At 37.2% G+C, this 23,152-nt stretch overlaps 1 protein-coding gene and 1 long non-coding RNA gene across 5 annotated transcripts in view; one reads left to right on the forward strand and one right to left on the reverse strand.

The window, feature by feature from the left end:
• The window catches only part of LOC137225332 (uncharacterized), a 195,385-nt gene that overhangs the window by 146,196 nt on the left and 26,037 nt on the right, over nucleotides 1-23,152 (forward strand). The window contains exons 7-8 of one of the 3 annotated variants that reach the window (XR_010943781.1): nucleotides 12,009-12,252; nucleotides 18,025-18,189. The exons of 1 other annotated variant lie outside the window; for it this stretch is intronic. This is a non-coding gene — a long non-coding RNA (uncharacterized lncRNA). Of the gene's footprint in view, nucleotides 1-5,061; nucleotides 5,552-12,008; nucleotides 12,253-18,024; nucleotides 18,190-23,152 lie in introns of those variants that run through there. One more of the 3 variants, XR_010943786.1, reaches the window with a different exon arrangement.
• The window catches only part of SAMSN1 (SAM domain, SH3 domain and nuclear localization signals 1), a 455,109-nt gene that overhangs the window by 51,351 nt on the left and 380,606 nt on the right, over nucleotides 1-23,152 (reverse strand). The window lies entirely within an intron of this gene.

Here is a 23,152-nt window from a genome sequence, read left to right on the forward strand (position 1 = left end):
TTGATAGTTTGCTATCCAAATTCAAATCACAGATTAATTCCTGTCAGCAGAAAGAGAATGCATTGTTCATAGGGACAACAAGTCCCAGAAACTCTGCAATTGCTATTTCTCACTGTAAATTTTAAAAATACTATGGTGGTTAATCAGAGTGTATCCCAAAAAGGATCCCCTCTTGGTGTGCTGCAAACATTATGCTTCTGTTAGAGGAGAGCTGCTGGTGAGGCCCTAGATATCTTGGGAAGCCTCTTGGGAGAGAACCTGGCCTTGTGACATTATTTCTTATTTAAATTTCTAAAGAGATAATGTGGCACATTACCTCACTATCTTAGTTGTAGAAGAAACAGAGAATTGAGATAAATAAAAAGGACCAACAGTCTAAGATGAATGGTGAACCTAAAGAATCATACAGGAAGAAACTCTTTTGAAACAGAGGAAGAACTTCTTAGATCACATCTATGCATGGCAAGATGTTTGAAAACAACATAAGAGAAGACTTAGTAAACAAAAAATGAGGCGTCCCAGTTCATCACTGAATAAAACAATTAGGGGATCTAAGTTTAAAATATATGCAAATTACTCAGATTATTTCAACAAATTATAAATATATACTTTCTAAGTGGTTGCCGTAATAAGTAATGATAAAACAAAATTTCATACATTCATGATTAAAAATTTAATATTCATGATGTCTTCTTATTCTCAAAGTTAATAATAATAATGATGACTATTAATTTTGAGTGCTTATTACATGCCTTGCATTGTGCTTTACTCATATTTCCCATGTAATCCTCAAAAAATCTCCATAAGCTGGTACTAACATTGTCATCCTCAACTTCCAGGTGAGGTTAGGTAATGTGCCCAGTTTGCACAGCTAGGAAGTGGTGGAGTCAAGGTTCAATCCAAAAATCTCAGCTCATAAACATCACTCTATACCATAGTTATGCCTAAGGACCTGCCATAAAATGGGAATGATTTATTTAGGCGTTAAGGTCTGGAATGGTAAAGACTGGGGAGAGGGAAGGTAATGCTGAGCTATTGGTTGGAAAGAGTGTTTCAATCAGTAGGTGTGTATAAAAATATCAAACCAGTAAGTGTGTAACTATCTAGAACCCTATTCTTTAATTAAGACTCAGTACCACATAGACAAAACTGCTACCTCTTCAATTTTCTTCTCCCACCCAGGCTACCTTGTTGTGACTCTGAGTAAAGAGTCCAGATCCTCTCAAAGCAATCTTTAAAATCATTTTTTCTAATTTCATGCTTATAAAAATCAGGGCTGGAGAACAGATTAGATTTGTCTACATGATATGAAATTCCCTAGGTTCTGAAGTTCTCTGCTGATGGCTTTTGATAAAGCATCCATCTATGAATTGATATTATCTCTGAAGTTACTACCATAAGCACATTCTATTTTCTCCTTGATCTGGAGCTATAGCTCCCCAATTTATGTTTCTAAAAAATATTTATTATTCTCTTAACCTTTGACTTTTAATCTTACAATATTTGCTTGCCTCAATGTCACACCCAAATTATAGTTATAATCTTCTCATTTCTATAATATGTTTTCCTTTCACACTTCTAAATGTCATTTAACATCTTGTAAAAACTGAAATGTTTACCCTAAAAACTTAAAAAACAGTAGCTCCCTGTGACATCCGTTTATACACCCAGACTTCTTATTTCAATTCTTTGTTTTATCCATCCAGTATTAAAACCATTTTTCTCATTGGTTAAATTCATTTTTCTACATGATAGGCCCACACTTTCTTGATTTATGTATTAGACGTTGTCTATTGATTCCTGTTTTTGTCCTCGAGGATTTTGTACTCCTTTCACTTCCCTACTCTCTTATAATTATTTAGTTAAATCATTACTTATTGTTATTTTATAAATATTGTTCATGGATAAGTAAAATTATGTTTATTGCTTTGTGTTCCCTTGCTGTTTATTTTTGGAGTTCATAATTGCTAACATATCCCAAATAAATGCCCCCAACAAATTTATCAACTGATTTTTTTTGAACATTTAAGTTCAGTCACCATACTTATAATTTTAAATGCTCAAACATTTCAAATTTATTTTTTCCTGGTTTCAGTGGCGTGTGATTAATCTCTAAGTATGCAGTACTGAGGCTTAAATGGAAATTCTCAATCACCTCTTGGTTTGGATCCTCTTGAACTTGAATCTCACATTATCTTTTTTGTCTATCCTTTCATTTGCAGAAACACACCTCCCTAACGGAAATGTTTTAGGACCTTGTAGATCCTTAACATTTGAATGCTATCTTGACTTGGAATTCTAACTTTATTCTTCTGCAGAATTTAGACAGCCTCTCCATTGTCTTCTAGCTTCCAAAGTTTTTGTTGAGAAGACAAATGACATTGGAGAGAAAGAAAAAATATATATATGTATATATACATATATATATATGTGTGTATATATATATATATATATATATATATATTCCTTTTATCCTTGGTATGTCCTAAAATGTCATATTGTGTCTTGATATAGTTTATTTTTTCTTTCCCTGCACTGCTCTCTCAATGGCTCTTCAAACTGGAAACACACAACCTTAAGGTCTGTTTCTTTAATAAATTCTTCATCTCTTTCTCTGTTCTCTTTTTCTGGAAATCTTATTAGTACAGTGTTAGACACCCCAACTGATATGCTCATTGTATTATATTTCTCTGTTTTCTTCTTCTCCTCCCCCTCCTCCTCCTTCTCTTTCTTCTTTTCCTCCTTGTTCTTCTTCCCCTTCTCCTTCCCCTTCTTCATTTTTTCTTTTAACTTTCTAGGAAATTCCATTATTTTTCCACTAATTATTCTAATAAATAGTTTCTTTTAACTATAATATTTTGTTTTGGGACTTCCTTGGTGGCACAGTGGTTAAGAATCTGCCCGCCAATGCAGGGGACACAGGTTTGAACCCTGGTCCAGGAAGATCCCACCTGTCGTGGAGCAACTAAGCCCGTGTGCCACAACTACTGAGCCTGCACTCTAGAGCCCACGAGCCACAACTACTGAGCCCGCATGACACAACTACTGAAGCCCATGTGCCTAGAGCCCGTGCTCTGCAACAAGAGAAGCCACGGCAATGAGAAGACCGCACACCACAATGAAGGGTAGCCCCCATTCTCTGCAACTAGAGAAAGCCCGTGTGCAGCAACGAAGACCCAACACAGCCAAAAATAAATTTATAAAAAAAATTTTTTGTTTTGTAAAACTTCTTATTGTTTCCTTTCATAACACTTTGTTCTTTTTTTTAAATACAGGAGTAACAATTAATGAAATCAATTAACATGCAACGATATGGATGAATATTGGAAATACAATATTAAGCGAAAAGAACATTTCACAGAAGAATTGCATATAGCATGATGCTCTTTAGAAAAATACATACACAGTATAAAAAATAAAGGAGTGAGGAACATAGCTTTTAGTGTAATGATTTACTTGGGTGCAGAGAGTCAGGGGATGGAATGGGGGGTTAGTGTAGATGGGTACAGGTTATTTTTGAGGTCTTAGCTTTTACTTCAAGGGTATATTTTAATAGCAATATATTTTAAAAACTAAAGAAAAGAGGTTTTGAGAACATTCTATTCTTAATTCTTGGAAAGGAGGTAAAATGTAATGGTTAAGAGGGTGGACTTTAAGCTGATTGCCTGGGTTCAAATCCTGGCTCTGCCATTTGCTAAGATGTCCTTGGCTAGTTACGTAGCCTTCCTATAAAATGGACATGATAGTAGTGCCTACCTCAAAGGAATTGCTCTGAGGATTAAAGACACTATTATAAAGTTAGTAGAAAAGTGCCTGGCGTGTACTAAAACACTAAGAACTAAAATATAAATGGAATAAGTTCTCTTATATATCTGAGGTTATTAATTACCATTTTTATAATTTCCTTCTGTTCCTTTCGTTGTTTTTGTCTCTTTCTGATTTCTTTGACCACTGTTTGCTTTGACCACTGTCTTTCATCTTTGAGGCTTTCTTCAAATGTCTAGTGATTTTTGGTTGTTGATACATCACTAAGAGTATGGTATAAAAATCCTGACTGGAAGCTCTGTGTAAATGGGTGGGCTTGTTAAGTGATCAGGCAGCAAGAAGCCTTTTTATCAGGAGAACCCTAAATGGCAGCTTCTGAAATTCTGTTCTCTGAGATCATTTAAGTTCTGCAGGTAGTAATCCTCCCATGTCCTGGATGGGCTGTGAAGGAGCAGGTTAGTTTCCTTGCAGGCTTCAAATGCTGGGGCTCTGAGGGACTCTTTGGTGCACACTAACTCACTTCATTGCAGCATCCTTTTCTGCAGGTTCTGAGATTGCCTTGCTCCAATCCTCCATTCACCTTCCATCATCCCAAACATTAGTTGGCATCTCTTCTCCTATCCTTTTACCAAATGTCTTTGTATTTGTGGGTTTGCATCTTTTTGGTAAATGTATATAGATGATATGCTACATTTAAGTAAAGTCTAGCTTTGCCAACTATTCACATTTTTATCACCTCCAACTCTCTTCTTTAATTCTGCCCTTTAAAACATTTGTGTTCTTTATCTTATTTGCTAAACTCCTAATTACATGAAGCATGTAGCTAATTACATAAAACTGATCCCTATCACTACCACTCCAACCTTATAATTTTTAAGATTGACATAGGACATGGCTACTGGTATGACACAGTAGGAAGAAGGCAGGTAAAAATATGAAGCTTTTCAATAGAAATCCATTTTCACATTTAAGTAATTGTGTTCTCTCCACATTTTCAGATTCTTCTCACAAGCACAGGAATACAGTATCCTGTGAAAATAGTTTGCCTTTTCATTCTTTATAGATAGTCTAAAACAATAAGAAATGTTTTTATTAAAAATCTTCAAAATAATTTTTAAACTAAGAATATAATCCAGTACCTCCTGAATTACGCCTCATTAGGCTAAAAGGAAATTCTGTTCATAGTACAATACTGACTGAACAAATTGAACTAACTTTGCATAAAAAATTTTTTAAATTAATTTTTATCAGATCATAGTACATGTACAATTAAAATCCTTTGTTTTTTTCTCTAAGATCAGGTACAAGACAAGGATGTCCACTCTTGCCACTTTTATTCAACATAGTTTTGCAAGTCCTAGCCCCAGCAGTCAGAGAAGAAAAAGAAATAAAAGGAATCCAAATTGTAAAGGAAGAAGTAATACTGTCTCTTTTTGCAGATGACTTGATACTTTACATAGAAAATCCTAAAGACACCACCAGAAAACTGCTAGAGCTCATCAATGAATTTGGTAAAGTTGTAGGATACAAAATTAATATGCAGAAATCTGTTGCATTTCTATACAGTAACAATGAATTATCAGAAAGAGAAATTAAGGAAACAATCCCATTTACCATTGCATCAAAAAGGATAAAATCCTGCAAATAAACCTACCTAAGGAGGTTAAAGACCCATACTTGGAAAACTATAAGACACTGATGAAAGAAATTGAAGACGACAAAAACAGATGGAAAGATATACCATGTTCTTGGATTGGAAGAATTAATATTGTTAAAAATGACCATACTACCGTATGGTCAATTCAATGGTCAATTCAATGACCATTGAATTGTAGGTTCAATACAATTCCTATCAAAACATCAATGGTATTTTTCACAGGACTAGAACAAATAATTTAAAAATTTGTATGGGAACACAAAAGACCCCGAATAGCCAAAACAATCTTGAGAACGAAGAATGAAGCTGGAAGAATCATGCTCTCTGACTTCAGACTGTATTATAAAGCTACAGTAAGCAAAACAGTATGGTACTGGCACAAAAACAGACACATAGATCAATGGAACAGAATAGAGAGCCCAGAAATAAACCCATACACTTATGGTCAGTTAATCGATGACAAAGGAGGCAAGAATATATAATGGAGAAAAGACAGCCTCTTCAATAAGTGGTGCTGGGAAAACTGGACAGCTACATGTAAAAGAACAAAATTAGAACATTCTTTAATACTATATACAAAAATAAACTCAAAATGGATTAAAGACCTAAATGTAAGACTGGATACTACAAACTCCTAGAGGAAAACATAGGCAAAACAATCTTTGACATGAATTGCAGCATTATTTGGGGGGGGGGGGGGTGTCTGTCTCCTAGAGTAAAGGAAACAAAAGCAAAAGTAAACAAATGGGACCTAATTAAACTTAAAATCTTTTGCACAGCAAAGGAAATCCTCAACAAAACAAAAACACAACCTGAATGGGAGAAGCTATTTGAAAATGATATGACTGATAAAGGGTTAATATCCAACATATATAAACAACTCATACAACTCAACATCAAAAAACATCAAAAAACCCAAACTACCCAGTTAAAAAAATGGGCAGAAGAACTGAATAGACATTTTTCCCAAGAGGAATTATAGATAGCCAACAGGCACATGAAAAATGTTCAACTTCACTAATCATCAGGGAAGTGCAAATCAAAACTACAATGAGATATCACCTCACACCTGTCAGAATGGCTATCATCATCAAAAAGAACACAAATAACAAATATTAGAGAGGATGTTGAGAAAAGGGAACACTCATACACTGCTGGTGGGAATATAAACTGGTGCAGCCTCTGTGGAAAACTGTATGGAGGTTTCTCAAAAAACTAAGAATAGAACCACCATATGACCCAGGAATCCCACTCCTGGGTATGTATCTGAAAAAAACAAAAACACTAATTTGAAAAGATACATGCACCCCAATGTTCAGAGCAACATTATTTACAATTGCCAAGGTATAGAAGTAACCTAAGTGTCCATCAACAGATGAATGGATAAAGACGATATGCTATGTATACCCAATGGGACACTACTCAGCCATAAAAAAGAATGAAATTTTGCCAATTGCAGCAACAAGGATGGACTTGGAGCACATTATGTTAAGTGAAATAAGTCAGACAGAGGAAGACAAATACTGCATGAAATCACTTATATGTGGAATCTAAAAAATACAACAGATTAGTCAATAAAACAAAAAAGAAGCAGACTCACAGATATAGAGAACAAACTCGTGGTTACCAGCAGGGAGAGAAGCAATGAGTGTGTGAAACTTTTGGAAATTGTAAAGCACTATAGAATTTAAAAAATCTTTCATTCCATTAAAAAATGTAGGCTTTAAAATACTTCTAAAGCCATAAAAAATCCCCTGCTTAATTCGTACTTCTTTCCCCAGAAGCACAAGAGGAAGGTAGTCTACGCTGATCAATAGACCATGATTTCCTCTCTTTACCTGTTGAAGAAAAATGTATTAATAAAATACTCCTGGTGAGATATATATGAGCTTCCTCAGGAAGTTATTCTTACACAGGAAGTACAAAATTATTTCTATTTCCTTTCTACCTTCACTCATTGGAAAAATTTATATCAGATTCAAGAGTGACCAGATTATTTTTCATACCTTAACATTTGAAACTATGCTAAAGCTGTAAGAGATAGTAACTGTATAGCCTATTACTTAATCAAAACCCCTTATGGGACCTTCATCCCTTCAACTTTGTAATTAAGATGGAATACTTTAATTGCATATCAGTTTAATTACAAAAGAAATGAATAGAATATGATTGTAGTGAAGGTTTTTAATGTAAAACTGTATACAGCAAAATCAAATTTCACAGTGTCATACATACATACACTTAAATCATATGTATGCATATATATGTATTTATATGTATGTATATATGTGTTCATTTATATGGAATTCCATTTTTACCTTTTAATACAAAGAGTAATGGAAGAACTTCTTAGGAGACCACATATGATATAAATAGGTAGACATTGCCCACCCCAACCCAACACATACAGACTGAGGTTTCCACATAAAGTGTGAAACCACAGCAAGACACAGGTCCTCAGAAGCCTTCTTCTTGAGAATTCTTCTGCATTCTAATTTTAAAGCATTTGTATTTGTCATTTCTGGGAAGGGAGAAATCAAGTGATCATTTACAGGATTTTACAAGTATGTTACCCATAATTCAATTCTATTTTCTTCTCGAATATGAAAACTTTCCATAACTTTTGCAGCTATCCTTGTGAGAAAGGAAAATCTGTTTTTTCTTTGTCAATCAAGTAGTGTGGTGAATCAAATAGCCAAGTTAACATCCGTGTCCAGCAGCCTAAGAAAACTAACTGATTAATTGAAACCTAACATCTATTTGGAAGGAAATAGGATTCCCTGTTTTATTTTCAAGGGCATGGGATTCTAGACCCTCGAAGCAGCCGCTGCAGCAGTTACACGCTCTGGTTACTAGTCATCTGCTGAGCAAGCCTGGCTTGGGGTCTGCTTTTCCTCATGTCACCCTTCTCTGGAGGCCCTGTGATGTGATGAGAGTGTGTGGACTTTGGAAGAGTGACATAGGTTTGAGTTCAGTCAAACTATATAAACTTGGGCCCAACATTTGACCTCTCCAACTTTCAATTGCCACATTGGTAAAAGGGGAAAACAGTATTTCCTCGTGTGATTATTGTTGGGATTAAATCGGACAATATATATAAAATTCCTGATACATAGAAGATCTTAACAAATGCTAGTTTTATCCCCTCTCCTTCAAATACATAGTAGAAAAGCATTAGATTTCTAGGCTTTGAAGTCCTACTTTCATTCTACATTGTGGTCACAGTGTGACCCAACTTCTTGGGAACACGTCTAGCCTCTGGTTTCCATGCTGGTACATATGCCATGGCTAGTTTAACCTGCTGTTCTCTCATTGTCACATGCTATAATGATATTTGAATATGCTGTTTATCCTCAGCCACCAACCAGGGGAAATTTCTACAGAAGACTTCAGTTCTGCTTTCAGTTAGATTTGGTGATAAGCATTTAACTGTGGATTTGTAATTGCACTATGAAAACAAACTCCATACTTTCTCATGACCAGGAAGGCCTGGACATCTATGGCCTTTGCCTGTGTGGGCCACTCTCCTTTCTTTCCCTGATCCAGTCATGCTGGTCTTCGCTCTGTGCTTGGACACTGTTCAGTTCTTTTGTGTCTTGGGCTTTTAGTCAAGCCCTCTCTTTTGTTTGAAGTGCTCTTCCCTTCCCTTTCACATGACTGGCTCCTTGTCATTCTTAAAGCATCAGCCTCCATGTCACCTCCACAGAGGGCCTTCTCCAACTAAATACACGTAGGTGCTTGACCTTTTTTTTAACTGCTTTTATTTGTTTGTTTGTCTCGGTTACCTAGAAGGTAGAGGCCACCCCTATTGCTAGCACTAGCACAGTGCCTGGCACAGGGAGAGGTCAGGAAGTGTTTGTTGAATAGATGAATAACTCAACTCTATAGGTTTGTGCAGTTTAGGCCATTTCTTTGGATTAACAAGTATCAGGATTGAAATCTCAGAATTAGTATCCCTCAAAACCAGAAAGGATTATGGCAGGCAGAATAACTGTTTAACTAGACATTATCAGAAAAAAATCTTGCAAAAATTTTGCAACACACAGACTATAAACCACTTTCAAAAAACCCTCTTTTATGGAGAAATCAGTGAGATGTGTCAACATACCTTGCTAATGAAGATAAAGATCTATTATTTTTTTAACATCTTTATTGGAGTATAATTGCTTTACAATGTTGTGTTAGTTTCTGCTGTATAACAAAGTGAATCAGCTATATGTATACATATATCCCCATATCCCCTCCCTCTTGCGTCTCCCTCCCACCCTTCCTATCCCACCCCTCTAGGTGGTCACAAAGCACTGAGCTGATCTCCCTGTGCTATGCGGCTGCTTCCCGCTAGCTATCTATTTTACATTTGGTAGTGTATATATGTCAATGCTAATCTCTCACTGCGCCCCAGCTTCCCCTTCCACCTCCCCATATCCTCAAGTCCATTCTCTACATCTGCGTCTTTATTCCTGTCCTGCCACTAGGTTCATCAAAACCTTTTTTTTTTTTTAGATACCATATATATGTGTTAGCATACGGTATTTGTTTTTCTCTTTCTGACTTACTTCACTCTGCATGACAGACTCTAGGTCCATCCACCTCACTATAAATAACTCAATTTCGTTTCTTTTTATGGCTGAGTAATATTCCATTGTATATATGTGCCATAACTTCTTTATCCATTCATCTGTTGATGGACACTTAGGTTTCTTCCATGTCCTGGCTATTGTAAATAGAGCTGCAATGAAGATTTTGGTACATAACTCTTTTTGAATTATAGTTTTCTCAGAGTATATGCCCAGTAGTGGGACTGCTGTGTCATATGGTAGTTCTATTTTTAGTTTTTTTTTTTTTTTTTTTGCGATACATGGGCCTCTCACTGTTGTGGCCTCTCCGATTGCGGAGCACAGGCTCCGGACGCGCAGGCTCAGCGGCCATGGCTCACGGGCCCAGCTGCTCTGTGGCATGTGGGATCTTCCCAGACTGGGGCACGAACCCGTGTCGCCTGCATTCGCAGGCGGACTCTCACCCACTGCGCCACCAGGGAAGTCCTCATTGTAGTTTTGATTTGCATTTCTCTAATGATGAGTGATGTTGAGCATCCTTTCATGTGTTTGTTGGCCATCTGTATGATCTATTATTGATTTATATCACATTTTTTCTTAAGGCTGAACATCTTTTAACATAAGTTTTTACCATAACAGCTTTCCAATAAAGTGTTTATCCTGATGTTATGCACATGGGAGACCTAATTTCCTCTTCTACCAATTCGGCTCCTGATTCTAGGACATCTAATTTTGAGCCTAGGAGCTTTCCTGCAAAGCATTCACTGGAGTGAAATATCTTCTTTCCTATTGAAAGAAATTATATTGGTCCCATCTCCACTAAAATGCTGGCCCCATAATTCTCTAAATATTAAAGCTTGACTTGAACTTGTTAACTCATCATTGTGGAGATGACATTTTAGAAAACTAACACTTCTCCTTTGAAAGAGAAAATAAACTTTCTTTACAAGATGATAAATACTTAGGGGAAAATGTGTATTTTTTTTTTCTAGCTCTTAGCACAATCAGTCAGTATGTCATATGGTTCATGCAGAGCCAACTTCTTTATTTCAGCCAGCAAAGGTCATCTCCTCCGCTGACAATCAGCAGGTGAATACAATCCACCTGGAGATGGTACCAATTTGGAAACTGTAGAAATCTGTTGCTAGTCTTTAAGCCATCACACCTCTGGCCATCATGAGTGTAGCAACCCTTAATATGCTTTAACGCCTTTCCTGTGACACACTGTTTTGTCCTGGAGAGACAGATTTGGCAAAAGCCCTCTAGCAAACAAACACAGAGAAGACTAAGTGGGACTTGAATGCCTCACAGGCGTAAAATATTACTTCTCAACTCTTCTCATCATTCTCGTTGTATTCCAAGATATGGACGTGGGGCCCTATCTTATTTGTTTAACAAATATGTCTTGAATGTCTACTGTGGGCCTGGCAGTCTACCAGGTTTCCAAAGATGGAGAGGCATGGGCACTGCCATCTAAGAGTTTACAGTTTAGTAAGAAGACAGACCAATAGAGTGACAATTCAACATAATGTGTTTTGTATCAACCCAGGGTATATGAGCAGGGAAAGCATAGAGGGCACATTGTTAATTTGTCTGAAGAAATAAGGAAAAATTTTACTAAGGAAGTAAAACTCTCAGGAGTACTTGGCGTAATAATGAGCCAAATAGGAATTTACCAGGCAGACAAGGGGAAATGCAGGGGGATTCCAGCAAGAAGAGTATATGAGGGCAAGAGGCATGAGAGTGTTTGGTATGGTCTGGGAGTGAGGAGTAATTCCCCACAGCAAGCGGGTGTGGGAAATGAGGAGAAAGACGGATGATGGGTCTGGCAGGTGGCTTAAGGCCAGACTATGAAGGATTTGGAGGCCATGTGTTATGGGTTGAATCGTATCCCTCCAAAAAGCTATGTTGAGGTTCTAACCCCCAGTACTTCAGAATGTGACCTTATTTGGAAATAGGGTTGTTTCAGACATAATTAGTTCAATTGAGGTCATCCTTGATTAAAGTGACCACTTAATCTAACATGACAGGTGTCCTTAAAAGAAGAGGGAATTTGGACACACACATGCACAAAGGAAAGTCTACATAGAAACTCACAGGGAGAGGATAGCCATGTGAAAATGGAAGCACAAATTGGAGTTATGCTGCCACAAGCCATGGAAAACCTGGAGCTACCAGAAGCTGGAAGAAAAAAGGAAAAATCCTTCTGTAAAGGCTTCTGAGACATCATGGCCCTGTCAACACCTTGATTTTGGACTTCTATCCTCCAGAACTGTGAGATAATAAATATCTGTTGCTTTAAGCTACCCAGGGTGCGTACTTTATCATGGTAGCCTTAGGAAACTGATACAACATGTTAAATAGTGTAAATTTGAATGTAATGGGATCATAATTTATATGGGTTGGAAACTACTGAAGCAAGAGAGCAACGCGACCAGATTTGTGTGTTACAGAATGGGTTCTGGCTGAAATGTGGAGCACAGATTAGAGATGGGGAATGGAGAGAATCTGCAACATTTCCGAAGCTTATTGACCAATATAGTTCCTCAGTACCTCCTCACCTATGAAACAAACAAAAAGGATCACCCTTCTCCTTCTCTCAGTTTGGCCCAAAACATTATATTAGAGCTCTCCTGTCTGCATAACATTACCTGGATAAAGAAAAGGGCATACTTTGAAATTCAGTCCTACCAGATCACTTTATTTAGTGATGGAAATGTCACAATGAAGACTGACAGTACTAATACAATAATATGGACATTTGAAATGATGTTGATATTGGTATTTTGATACTGATTTAAAAATTCAGTTAAAAAATCTTAGAACCCTGAAATGAATAAAATTAATTTTCCAGTAGCAAGCCATTTAGGTTCCCAAAATTGTTTCCTTTGCTCTTTATCTTAGTTGCAGAATCTGGTTTATATCCACATCTTGAAATGTCTATTCCTGTACACGTAAAAAACTTGTTAAGAAACACACTATCACTAAGATCAATACTAAGGAAACTAGACTACAGCTGTTATTTCTGTTAAGGGTATTTCCTAGAAATATCATGAACTGTGATAACTGGCAGCTTTGATGCAAGAAAATGACTTTTCTCCAATTGAAGTAGGTGGTATTCAAACCTATGACACTTACACTTCTAAGGCTACATACTCTTTAGCTGTTTTCAACCTCCTGAGACACAACATGTCATACTTGCATATATGAGTAAATAATTTAATGAATATAAAACACATCTCCATATATCTTTCATCTCATTTACTGAATACCATAACTGACAATGTTACAAAAATATTAATTATATGACATAACCCAAAATGTAAATTATGTTTCTAATTGTATTATATTGAAGAAACAATTTAATGTCACTTCCGTTTTTAAAAACATGAAGCACAGAGTACAATACATTTAAAAATAAGTGAGATTATTAAGACTCTAAATAAACATGAAAAACTTGTGAACACAAGTTAATATTCAGATGTCTTGGACACATGTAAAATCATGAAATTCACTTGGGAAAGTTAAGGCTGAGAGAGAAGATGAATGTTGATTTAAGGAAACAGCTAAGGGCAGTACTGGATCTAAGGACAGCACTGGCCTCTTCATTTGTCATTTGTCATGAAAATGTAGTGCGGAACTATTGTCACGTGACCTTCCTCCCCACTTATTAAGCCACGGGTACACAAACAACAGGGGTTTTCGATTAGTTGTTCCTACAAAATGACATTTTAGAGAGGTTGGAGGCCTTAAATGGTATTGTATGACAGTTTCTTACCCTGCAAAACAGGAAAGAACAGATATAAAATATTTGGCAGCAGTTGTGAACATGGATATTGATAGAGGAGTGCCTTGTCTCTCTGTGATTGACACATGTATCAGCACCCATAGCGGTAGAACTACCTAAATAGGAAAAGACTGAACAAGTAATACGGGCACAATTCAGAGTGGTAACAAAAAGTAAACCCAAAATACCCTATGTCCACATGGGAGGCTGAGTTAAGTACACGTACCCACTGGCATTCATTCATTTTTTTCATTCCTTCTTCCAAACACCATATTTTACTTCCTACTGTGTTGCCTAGCATTGGAAATTATCTTCATTTTAAAAATTGCCACTTTGCATATATTATTTGCACTTTAGAAAGAAGAAGATGACTAGTTCTGAACCCATGCAATTGATTTCAGATCAGATCATCTAAGAGAGAAAATATTGACTTGAAAGAAGAGTTATATGGATACAGTTTAGAGTTTAAAAGCCAACATTTTGCATACTCATATATTCAGTCTAGTTTGTTATTAAAGTATAGAATGAGACAAGAAGAAGATAGAGTTTTGGAAGAGGAAAATGAACAAACATTTATTGATAACGCTGCTGTAGAGCATTACATCTCAATCCTCTTAACAACGTATAAAGTGTTATTATCTCCTATTTTACAAAGAAGAAACTGAGGCACAAAACAGCTACCTCACCTAAAGTCAGAAAGGTAACAAATGGCCAAGAATTGATCTCAGGGCTGACTTCACTATACTACACAGCCAAACCTTTCATGTAGAATAAAACTCACAAACAAATTAAGGAAGAACACAGCAAGCCAAAAGCAACCCCACTCATTTCTTTAGCAGTCAGCTGTACATATACACCTTGGTTTTGTAGCTAGAGAATGGGCCACCTCCCCTTCTTCTGCTCTAGTCCCTTTTCTCACTCTCTATTTTGTAGTTCTTTTCCAAGGCCTCCCTACACTGTCACTTCCTCCTAAGACCCCAAAGGAGTATATTTCAGGAGCAGTCAGAGAAGGAAATTGAGGGCAGAGAAGGGTAACTCAAAATCAACCCAGTAGGAGAAGTTGTAGCAAACACATACTTACCAGACAGCATGCAGGCTTTGAAAGAATGGAAAAAGGACTGAGGAGGTAACTGAAATTGAGCAGAGGTGATAGGGAGAAAAACAAAAGGGACACACCACAGAACGCATAAAGCTGAGAAGAAAACACATTTTGATTTCTGTATACCATATATAAGTCCTGGAAAATGTACTGAAAATATTTCAACGATTCATCCTCTGTTGATAAAGTTAACATTTACTCTGGGAGCAATACTGAAAAGTTGAGAGTCAGTAGTAAAGTTCAAAAGTAGGTCAATGAACTCAACAAAATTCTTCATTTACACCTGCATCTATAATTACCACCGTGGTCTTGAGATACAACTTTCTAAAAATGTATTTGTTTCCTTTTAACTTTGGTTCCTGGGGTTCTTGGTCACCATCAATATGCCAGGCAGGGAGCTAAGCACCTTTACATAAAACATCTCTCATCATCTTAATGATAAGTCTGGGAGAAAGGCTATATTTTTCCCGCTACACCGAAGAAACAACTGGGACTCAGACGGTAATGTGACTGTGTATGCCATGGATTCCAAATTTAAACTCAGGATTTCTTCCTTTAAAATCTAATGGCTTTCCCCTTACACTGTGTTGCATAAACTTCTAAACATCATGGTGAATACAATGCTAGCCATACGAAAAATGCAAAAATATTCTGTGGATGCTAGGGCTTACTAAATGTTGGAGATTGATAGGTTTTGCTTTAAAAGGCAAACTAATGTACATTTGCCAGTGGGGTGGAGAGAGGGCAGAAATCTAGACAGTGGAAAGAACAGGGACATATCACAGTTTATTCACTTCCAATTCCATACACGCAGACTGAATTTCTAGTTAGTTCTGTTACTGGTAAAGACATAAGCTCACTCTTCTAACAATTTGCCTGGATACAAAGACCAGAATGTTGCTTGACAACTCTTTGGCAGTAACCACATTTGGGCTGTGGTTCCTTTGGCTGAATTTAAATTCAGCTGTATTTTATTCAAGGAAGACTCTTTCCCACTTCCATCTGAACTGAATTAATGCATAATAAATACAGGCATCAAATTTACTAATTGCGGTGAATAAGGATATCCAAGGGTTACAGACTGTCAGGAAAAGCACATTACAGAACCTAAGCATTCAATTTCAAAAAGCCTTTTAACATAAATATTTCAAAAGTATCAGCTTTGTTACCATTTCACACCAATGATTTTTATTTCCCAAACCTATTCTGACATTTAAAGGAACATTAAGAAAAAATACATATTGCATTATATATGGCTACCACCATATAATGCCACTTAAAAGTTGGTTTAGAATAAAGATAAAGGCAGAGGAAGGTTGGCTATGGTGAATCAAATGAAACCTTTTTCACATATTTCTTTTTGAGTTATGTTAGTGTTATATGATGCAAAGAAACACACACACACACACACACACACACACACACATACACACACACATACCACCTCAAGATCCCATTCAAACCTATCAACTTGGTTCAAACATCTCAGGATTTAATGATCATGACCAAATGATATTGGAAACTCTTACTAAAGTAAATGGGCTCTGTAATTAGCAAAACTGGACATTTTCTTTGACTCTCTGACAGAGGGAATGATTTTTGTTCCTCAGCAATCGGGTAGAACACTGTGTTAAGGGCCTTAGGTCATAGAGGAATGTTGGCAGAGAGTTCCATGCCACTAGAACAATAGGAAGGCAATCCACTAAAACATCTGTATTAAGGAGTTGGCAGAAGAGACAGTTGAGAAATGGGAGCATAAAAAATGAAAGTCACCCATAAATTGGGGAAAGTTTCACCAATGAGTAAGGTGAATGGTTTTTACCCAGCTTGGATATTAAGCTCAAAAGAAAACAACAATGACCCAGTTAAGAAAATCACATTCTATTTAGAAAGTGACTTAAAAAAATAAGTATTATCATAAGAGCTATTTATATTCAAAAGCATTTTGTAAAACCTGGAAGATACATAATTGGCCTGGTCATTTGTTATACCCTCTGTCCAGGGATTTTTCTACTCTGTGATTTACCAAAAGTCCCAAACACTCTCTGATAGGAGTTTCAACCAAATCAGTTTGGAAAGCACAAAACTATTTCTGGGGAAATATCAGTGGCACCCACTAAGGGCTCTGTACACTTCCATATAGGCTGATCACAGGAGTCTTTAGCACTGAGAATTCCCAACGGCTGCCCAGTGCATTCCTTTGTTGTGTTCTCAGTGTGAGATCCCTAAAGTGACTTGACTATCTTATAGGTATGGGACTTGGAAGACTTTAAAATCCCAGCTTGGCCCTGTAACAGGGCTTGGGCAACTTCCTCAACCTTCCGAGGCCTATTACCTCATTTGGAAAATTGAATTATCTACTTTTTGGGATTGTCGTGTTTATGAGATTAAATAACTTCTGAAAGTGATATACATATGAGAGCTTCTCAAAAAGACTTCCTGGATTGGTGAAGGTGAAATTGAAAAATCAGGGAATTCTTTTCTTCTATGCAGAGATGATTCTCAAACTTTGGTGAACATAAAAATATCATCTGAAGAGTGTGTCAAAGAATGTTCATCCTAGAAATTCTGATTCAGTAATCTGGAGTGGGCAGACCTTGGTAACAAATACCGTAGGTGATTCCGATGTGGTTGGTTCATGAAACCACACACAGAGAAATAGTTTTAAAACATAATACTCTAGCCAGATTTTAAGGCAGATTGTTTTATTTGGAATCATCAGACATACTGTGATTCTTTCTTTCAATGTCTTTTCTCTCCTTCAAATCTTCAGGCTTCCAAACCCTCTAATTCTCATCTAGAATGAGTTCCCTAAGCCCCACTCCTAAATAGAAGTATATCAGGTCTTCACATCCAAGCAGCATTGAGTTCTAGTAAGCATGCAATGGCAAGACATCAAGTTAGAAGGGCAGTACACATTTCCTCCTGTCTATTTATTTTAAAACTGGATAAAAATAAATTAAAAGGTGTTCACCATTTTACATATTAAAATATAAGGCTCTGAGTTTGGGAATATTTTCATGGGAATCAGGTCCTATTCCCTAGATGATGGCTTAATATAATTCACAACTGCTATTTATTCCTTCACAAAGTTGATTCATGAATATTTATCCTGGACGAGATCTTAGTGGTTACCTAGTCTTACCTATTTGTCTTACAGCTGAAGAAATCGCAACCTATACCATCTGGCTTATCCTCCAACTCAGAATCTTCACCAACGAAGAAGTTTCCCATCCGAGGGAATCCTAATCGAGAAGCCAGTCTACGCTCAGAAAAATTTCCCCACTGAACCAAGCTTTGTTATCCCACGTCAGAAAGGAATCTGGTATCTTAAATTACAGTCATAAATCCTTCATATAAATAGAATGCAGGACATTTGGGTTAATTTCTTTCATAATGCCTTAACTCATGGGATAAAAAAGTAGGATCATAGATTTATTCCACAAAGGAATACGCTCCTCCAACAGAATAAAGTTACCTTTTTACTTCAATAATTGAAAGTCTAGCATTAAAGAGCATTAAAAAGTTATTTGCTCTGAATAGAGATTCTCTGCCACTTTCCATCGTAAAATCTGAATGCTCTTTGGGTAATTGCTGCTTTGGGTTATTTCCCCATTTTCTTTCCATGTGTACAGAAAATTTAGAGCTGATGATATTTTTAATACGAATCTTTATCTGCTGTTTTCACAGATTATTTTTGCACTTTTCAGAGTGTGTTCTGCTAACCCAGGCCCACACAGCTTGCAAAGATCCCCAGAACTCTTTCCTCTAATTCTTTTCACTCTTTATAAAGCTTTGAAAGATATTGATTCTGCAAATGTTGAAAAATTAACTTATCAAAAAATAGCACACATAAAATGGGGACTGGCGAACGAAACCCTAAGAATATTGTTTTAACTGGAAATTGTACCATTAACTGCTACAACTTACTGTATTCCTGTTATGGCTCTTTGTGATATATTTATCACTGTGTGGGAACAGTTTAATCTACTCCATACAGAGAGCAGTAGGAGGTCTCAGTGGCCTCAAAATATGATGGCCCTCGCCACAAACAACTGATCTAAATTTCTTGCAGGTGGCAGGTCTAACTTTTTTCCAAAAGGAAATAACCCTTCTCTAAAAGTCAAATTTGTTTTCAAAGCTGCTGTGGTGTCTTTAACCACTTCTTTTTCTAGTTTTTCAATTGACACCTTGTCATGACTTACGGTGGGTTGCATCAATCATTCTGGGTTCTTACAGAAAATGTTTTGTGGTGGTGACTATCCCATGCAAGAAACTAAGTTCCCTTTGTGGGTGACTGCGTAGGTACCTCTGATTTCTTGCCAAATCATCCAGAATGCCACAAATCCATTAAATCTCTCCACAGGGAGGAAAAAAGTTCCCACACCTTAGAGAGAGAATTTATGGGTTCATTTCAATCACCACAAATGAAAGCCACCCTTAATATTCATTAGAGATTTTTATGGTGGCAATATGCATTATCTATTCCTATGCCCCTCTGAAAGGCCAATTTCCCTTGAAACCTTGCATGGCTCCAAGCCACTCTTTGTAGAAACCATGGCCTATGTCCAAGTGGAGTCAGAGGGGGCAAATGGATGAAATTTCCTTATCCATTGGTAATGATTCCGTTAAGCCATTGTGGTGGCTATGAGCTTCTAAGTTTTAAAAATGAAAGGACAGATTTGGAATGTACAGTCATGTCACTGTATCACTTCTCCGTCGTCATCTGTGACCATATGTCCTAAAGTGAAAGGGGCTTTTTGGTTTGCATGACCAAAGATGGCTTTCAAAACTGACATTTCTTTCCTTTGGAGAAATGTGTATACTGGGGACCTAAGTCTACGAGCCTGAGAACTGTTCGTCTCTTCTTTTCCTACCACTACCTTCAAGTCACCATCATCTTGCATCTATTTTTCTCTTCCAATCTGTTTTCATCACTGTATGGAAAGCACTCTTCTCAAAATAAAAACTTAAGCATCTAAACAAGAAACAAACAAACAAAAAACACAAGCCATTAGCTTAAAACACTTCTTGCATAGCTCCCCCTTGTTTTAGGAGATGAACAACAAAATTTAGCATAACCTATGAGGCCGTAAGTGGTCTGATCCTCCCTTGTGCCTCATCTCCTTGCTTTTCTTGTACCGCATCTGTACTTACCTGTGCCACATCTTCTTGCTCTCTCTCCCCGCCATGCTGACTCTCATCCTCCCTCCTTTCGGCTAGTTAACTCCTGTGCTTTTTACATCAGATTTGAGCTCAATCATCATCACCCCTGAAAGTGTATCCTGACTCCTCAGCTGGATCAAATCTACCTATATAGGCTTCCATAGAGCCACGTGGCTCTCATAGCTCTCATCAAAGTTACCATTTCATTTTTATTTGTGTGGTTATTTCTATTTTTGTTTCTGATTGGACTATGAGGCTGGCAGTGTTTGTTCTGCTCAACATTGTATCTTCCTCACCTGGAACAATGCAAATACTTCAAAACAAATTGTTGAGTGAATAAATAAATGAGTTCCTGACTTTAATCCATTTTGCACCCTGGCTAAAAATCCTTTTCAGTGGGTGAGATGTGGGCTTCAGTTTGGGTTGGGCTTGAGGTGAACTGCAAAAAGGCCATATTTCTAATCTAATTATTCATCAGTGTGGTTGTGTTTAACAGCTGGGAACCATGAGATGCATAAAGATCTTACACTGAACATTCATAAGGGCTTTAAGGGTGAATTCAACCAGTTGCTTTACAATTTCATAGGAAGGCAAGGGGACATGAATTTCTTTCCTTCATTTTTCATTCTCTTATGAAAAAGGTGTGTTATGCCTGAGAGTTATCTTCTGACTCTAAAATAAAATGCCATGACCTGCATATGTGATATGGCTATGACAAAATATATGAAAGGAGTTTTAAAAAGCTAAAATTGTTTTACATATGTAAGACACTGCTGATACGGTGATAATTTGGAAAGTCAGAAAAGGGCAATGGGGAGCCCAGTACGTGTACTCTGAACCCCACCTTCTTTTTGTCTGCATGTCTCAGAGATTCACAAGCGTGGGGTCACCAGGGCACCTCCGAGAAGCTATAAGCGGGGTCTCACCCTACCCAAACTAGGCAGTTCTGGCTTTCTTATCTATAGGGAGAAAATTGGGCAAACTATACTTATACATTTTAAAAATTAGTGAAAATTAGTAAATGTACATTTACTACAACATTATCTCATATGATACAAAATTGCTGAGAATTATTGATGGTGAGACTCTGACATCAGGTGTGGCATCTTTGTGGTCCCACAGCCCAGAGAAATACCTGACGTATCGTAGACATAATGCTGTTTTTCACTGCATGAAAGGTAAATAATTATAAACACATAATTAAAACTTGTAATTAAATAGTACTAATCATCACTAGAAATAGTAGCTCTTCTTCGTTACGTTCCAACTGTGTGTCAGGTATAGTTAAACATTTTGCATCCAGTTTTTACAAGAACTCCACAACGAAATCTTCATTATGCCTATATAGATAAGAAACTGAAACTCAAAGAATTCAAGTAACTTAGCAATCACACAGACAGTTAGCAGTGAGGCTACAGTTCAAGTCTAGGCTTCTTCGGCTCCACTACTCTTAGTTTCCACCATGTACAGCTCCTCTTTGCCACCATGTTTATTTTTCTTTCTGCTGAACTATTTAAAGATAACTTTGTGATAGGAAAGGTCTGGACTGGGAGTTAGGAGGTTTATGTTCAGTACCACCTCTGCCATCATCTGCTGTGGGACCTCAGGTAATTCACTTAACCTTCATGCGCCTCAATTTCTCCATCTGTAAGATGGCAGTGATATTTTGCCTAGTTCACAGCGCCAGTATAAAATGAAATGTGGGAAAAGTTATACTGCATCTCAAAGGCAGGGACTCTATTTATTAAGTGATTAAGCCCCTATCTTGAATTGGCACTTTCAAATGCATCATTTCATTTTATACTGAAAGTTGGGAACTAACGTCTTCATTTTTCACAGATGAGAAAGTATAGATACATTACTAGCCTAATCTCGAAAGTTACAAAGTCATGCTCTTTGCAGGAAAACGGACTCTTACTGATTTGGGTTTAAAATCTAGTCCTGCAACCTACTGTTACATTACATAAATTATTTAATCTCTTTTACCATTAAAATGGGAATAATAATACCACCTAACTGAATCATAACACAAAGATAGCATATATAAAAGCACCTGAAATATAGTCAACTGCTAACTCAATGGAGATTATGATCGTCATTTTATCGACATGTCTGCATGATCAGGACAAGATCTCAAAGGTGCCACCTAGTGTGTGTGTGTGTGTGTGTGTGTGTGTGTGTGAGAGAGAGAGAGAGAGAGAGAGAGAGAGAGAGAGGGAGCGAGAGAGAGAGATGGGTGATGGTGGCAGAAGAGGATGTTTCACTCCAGCCCAGCACTCTTCACACTGCACGGCCCCTGCTCTTCTGCCACCCTCTACAATTGTACTTAAACTTCACCCGCCCATTTGTCAAAACAAGGTTTTGTTCTCTGAGATGGCATTCAAAAGGATTTAAAAAAATAGTTCTTCTTGAGTGGCAGAAACCTTCTTAGTTCCTGAGAATGGAAATATAGACATTTTGGTTCATGAAGAAGTTTTCATGGTCAGGAGAATCTGGCTGTAACCCAGGTGAAGTCTGTATTCACATACATAGTTGCTGGTTCAGAACATGAGGAAGTAGCCAGGACAGAGGAAATGTAGTTGGTCAGGAAAAAGAATAGAAAATAAAAATCCAAACCTAAAATAGCTTATGTAAAAAAAAAAAAAAAGAAAGAAAGAAACCAGGTCAACAATGGGGACCTGAAAAGTGAGAAGACAGCTGCTTTGAAAAAGCTGAAAGAAAATCTTTATGTACTAATCTCTTTCTGCACATAGGCCTTATCTTCCTTGGTGTACCCTCATAGCCCAAATACTGAAGATAAAAAGGAGTCTTAAATATCATTGATAGCTCTCCCTCTTTCTAAAGATGAGGAGGTAGCAGGCCATGGAGATTAAGCATCCTGACCCAGAGAGATCCCAGTAAGTGACAGAGTTGAGCTCACAACTGGCTCTCCTGGCTCCAACCTGTGCTCCTTTGATGTGTAACATGGCTTCTGACACACTATGCTGCACACTCAAAATATGACTTTGTCTTTAGCTTGCTTAGCAATAATTGAATTTTGAGCTTGCTTCTCTGCCACAGAAGAAATTCTACCAATACTTGGGGCATTCTCCAAGGCTCATTATATAAAATGTTCTAACATT

The sequence above is a fragment of the Pseudorca crassidens genome, chromosome 5 (genome assembly GCF_039906515.1).
Source record: "Pseudorca crassidens isolate mPseCra1 chromosome 5, mPseCra1.hap1, whole genome shotgun sequence".
Lineage (NCBI taxonomy): Eukaryota > Metazoa > Chordata > Mammalia > Artiodactyla > Delphinidae > Pseudorca > Pseudorca crassidens.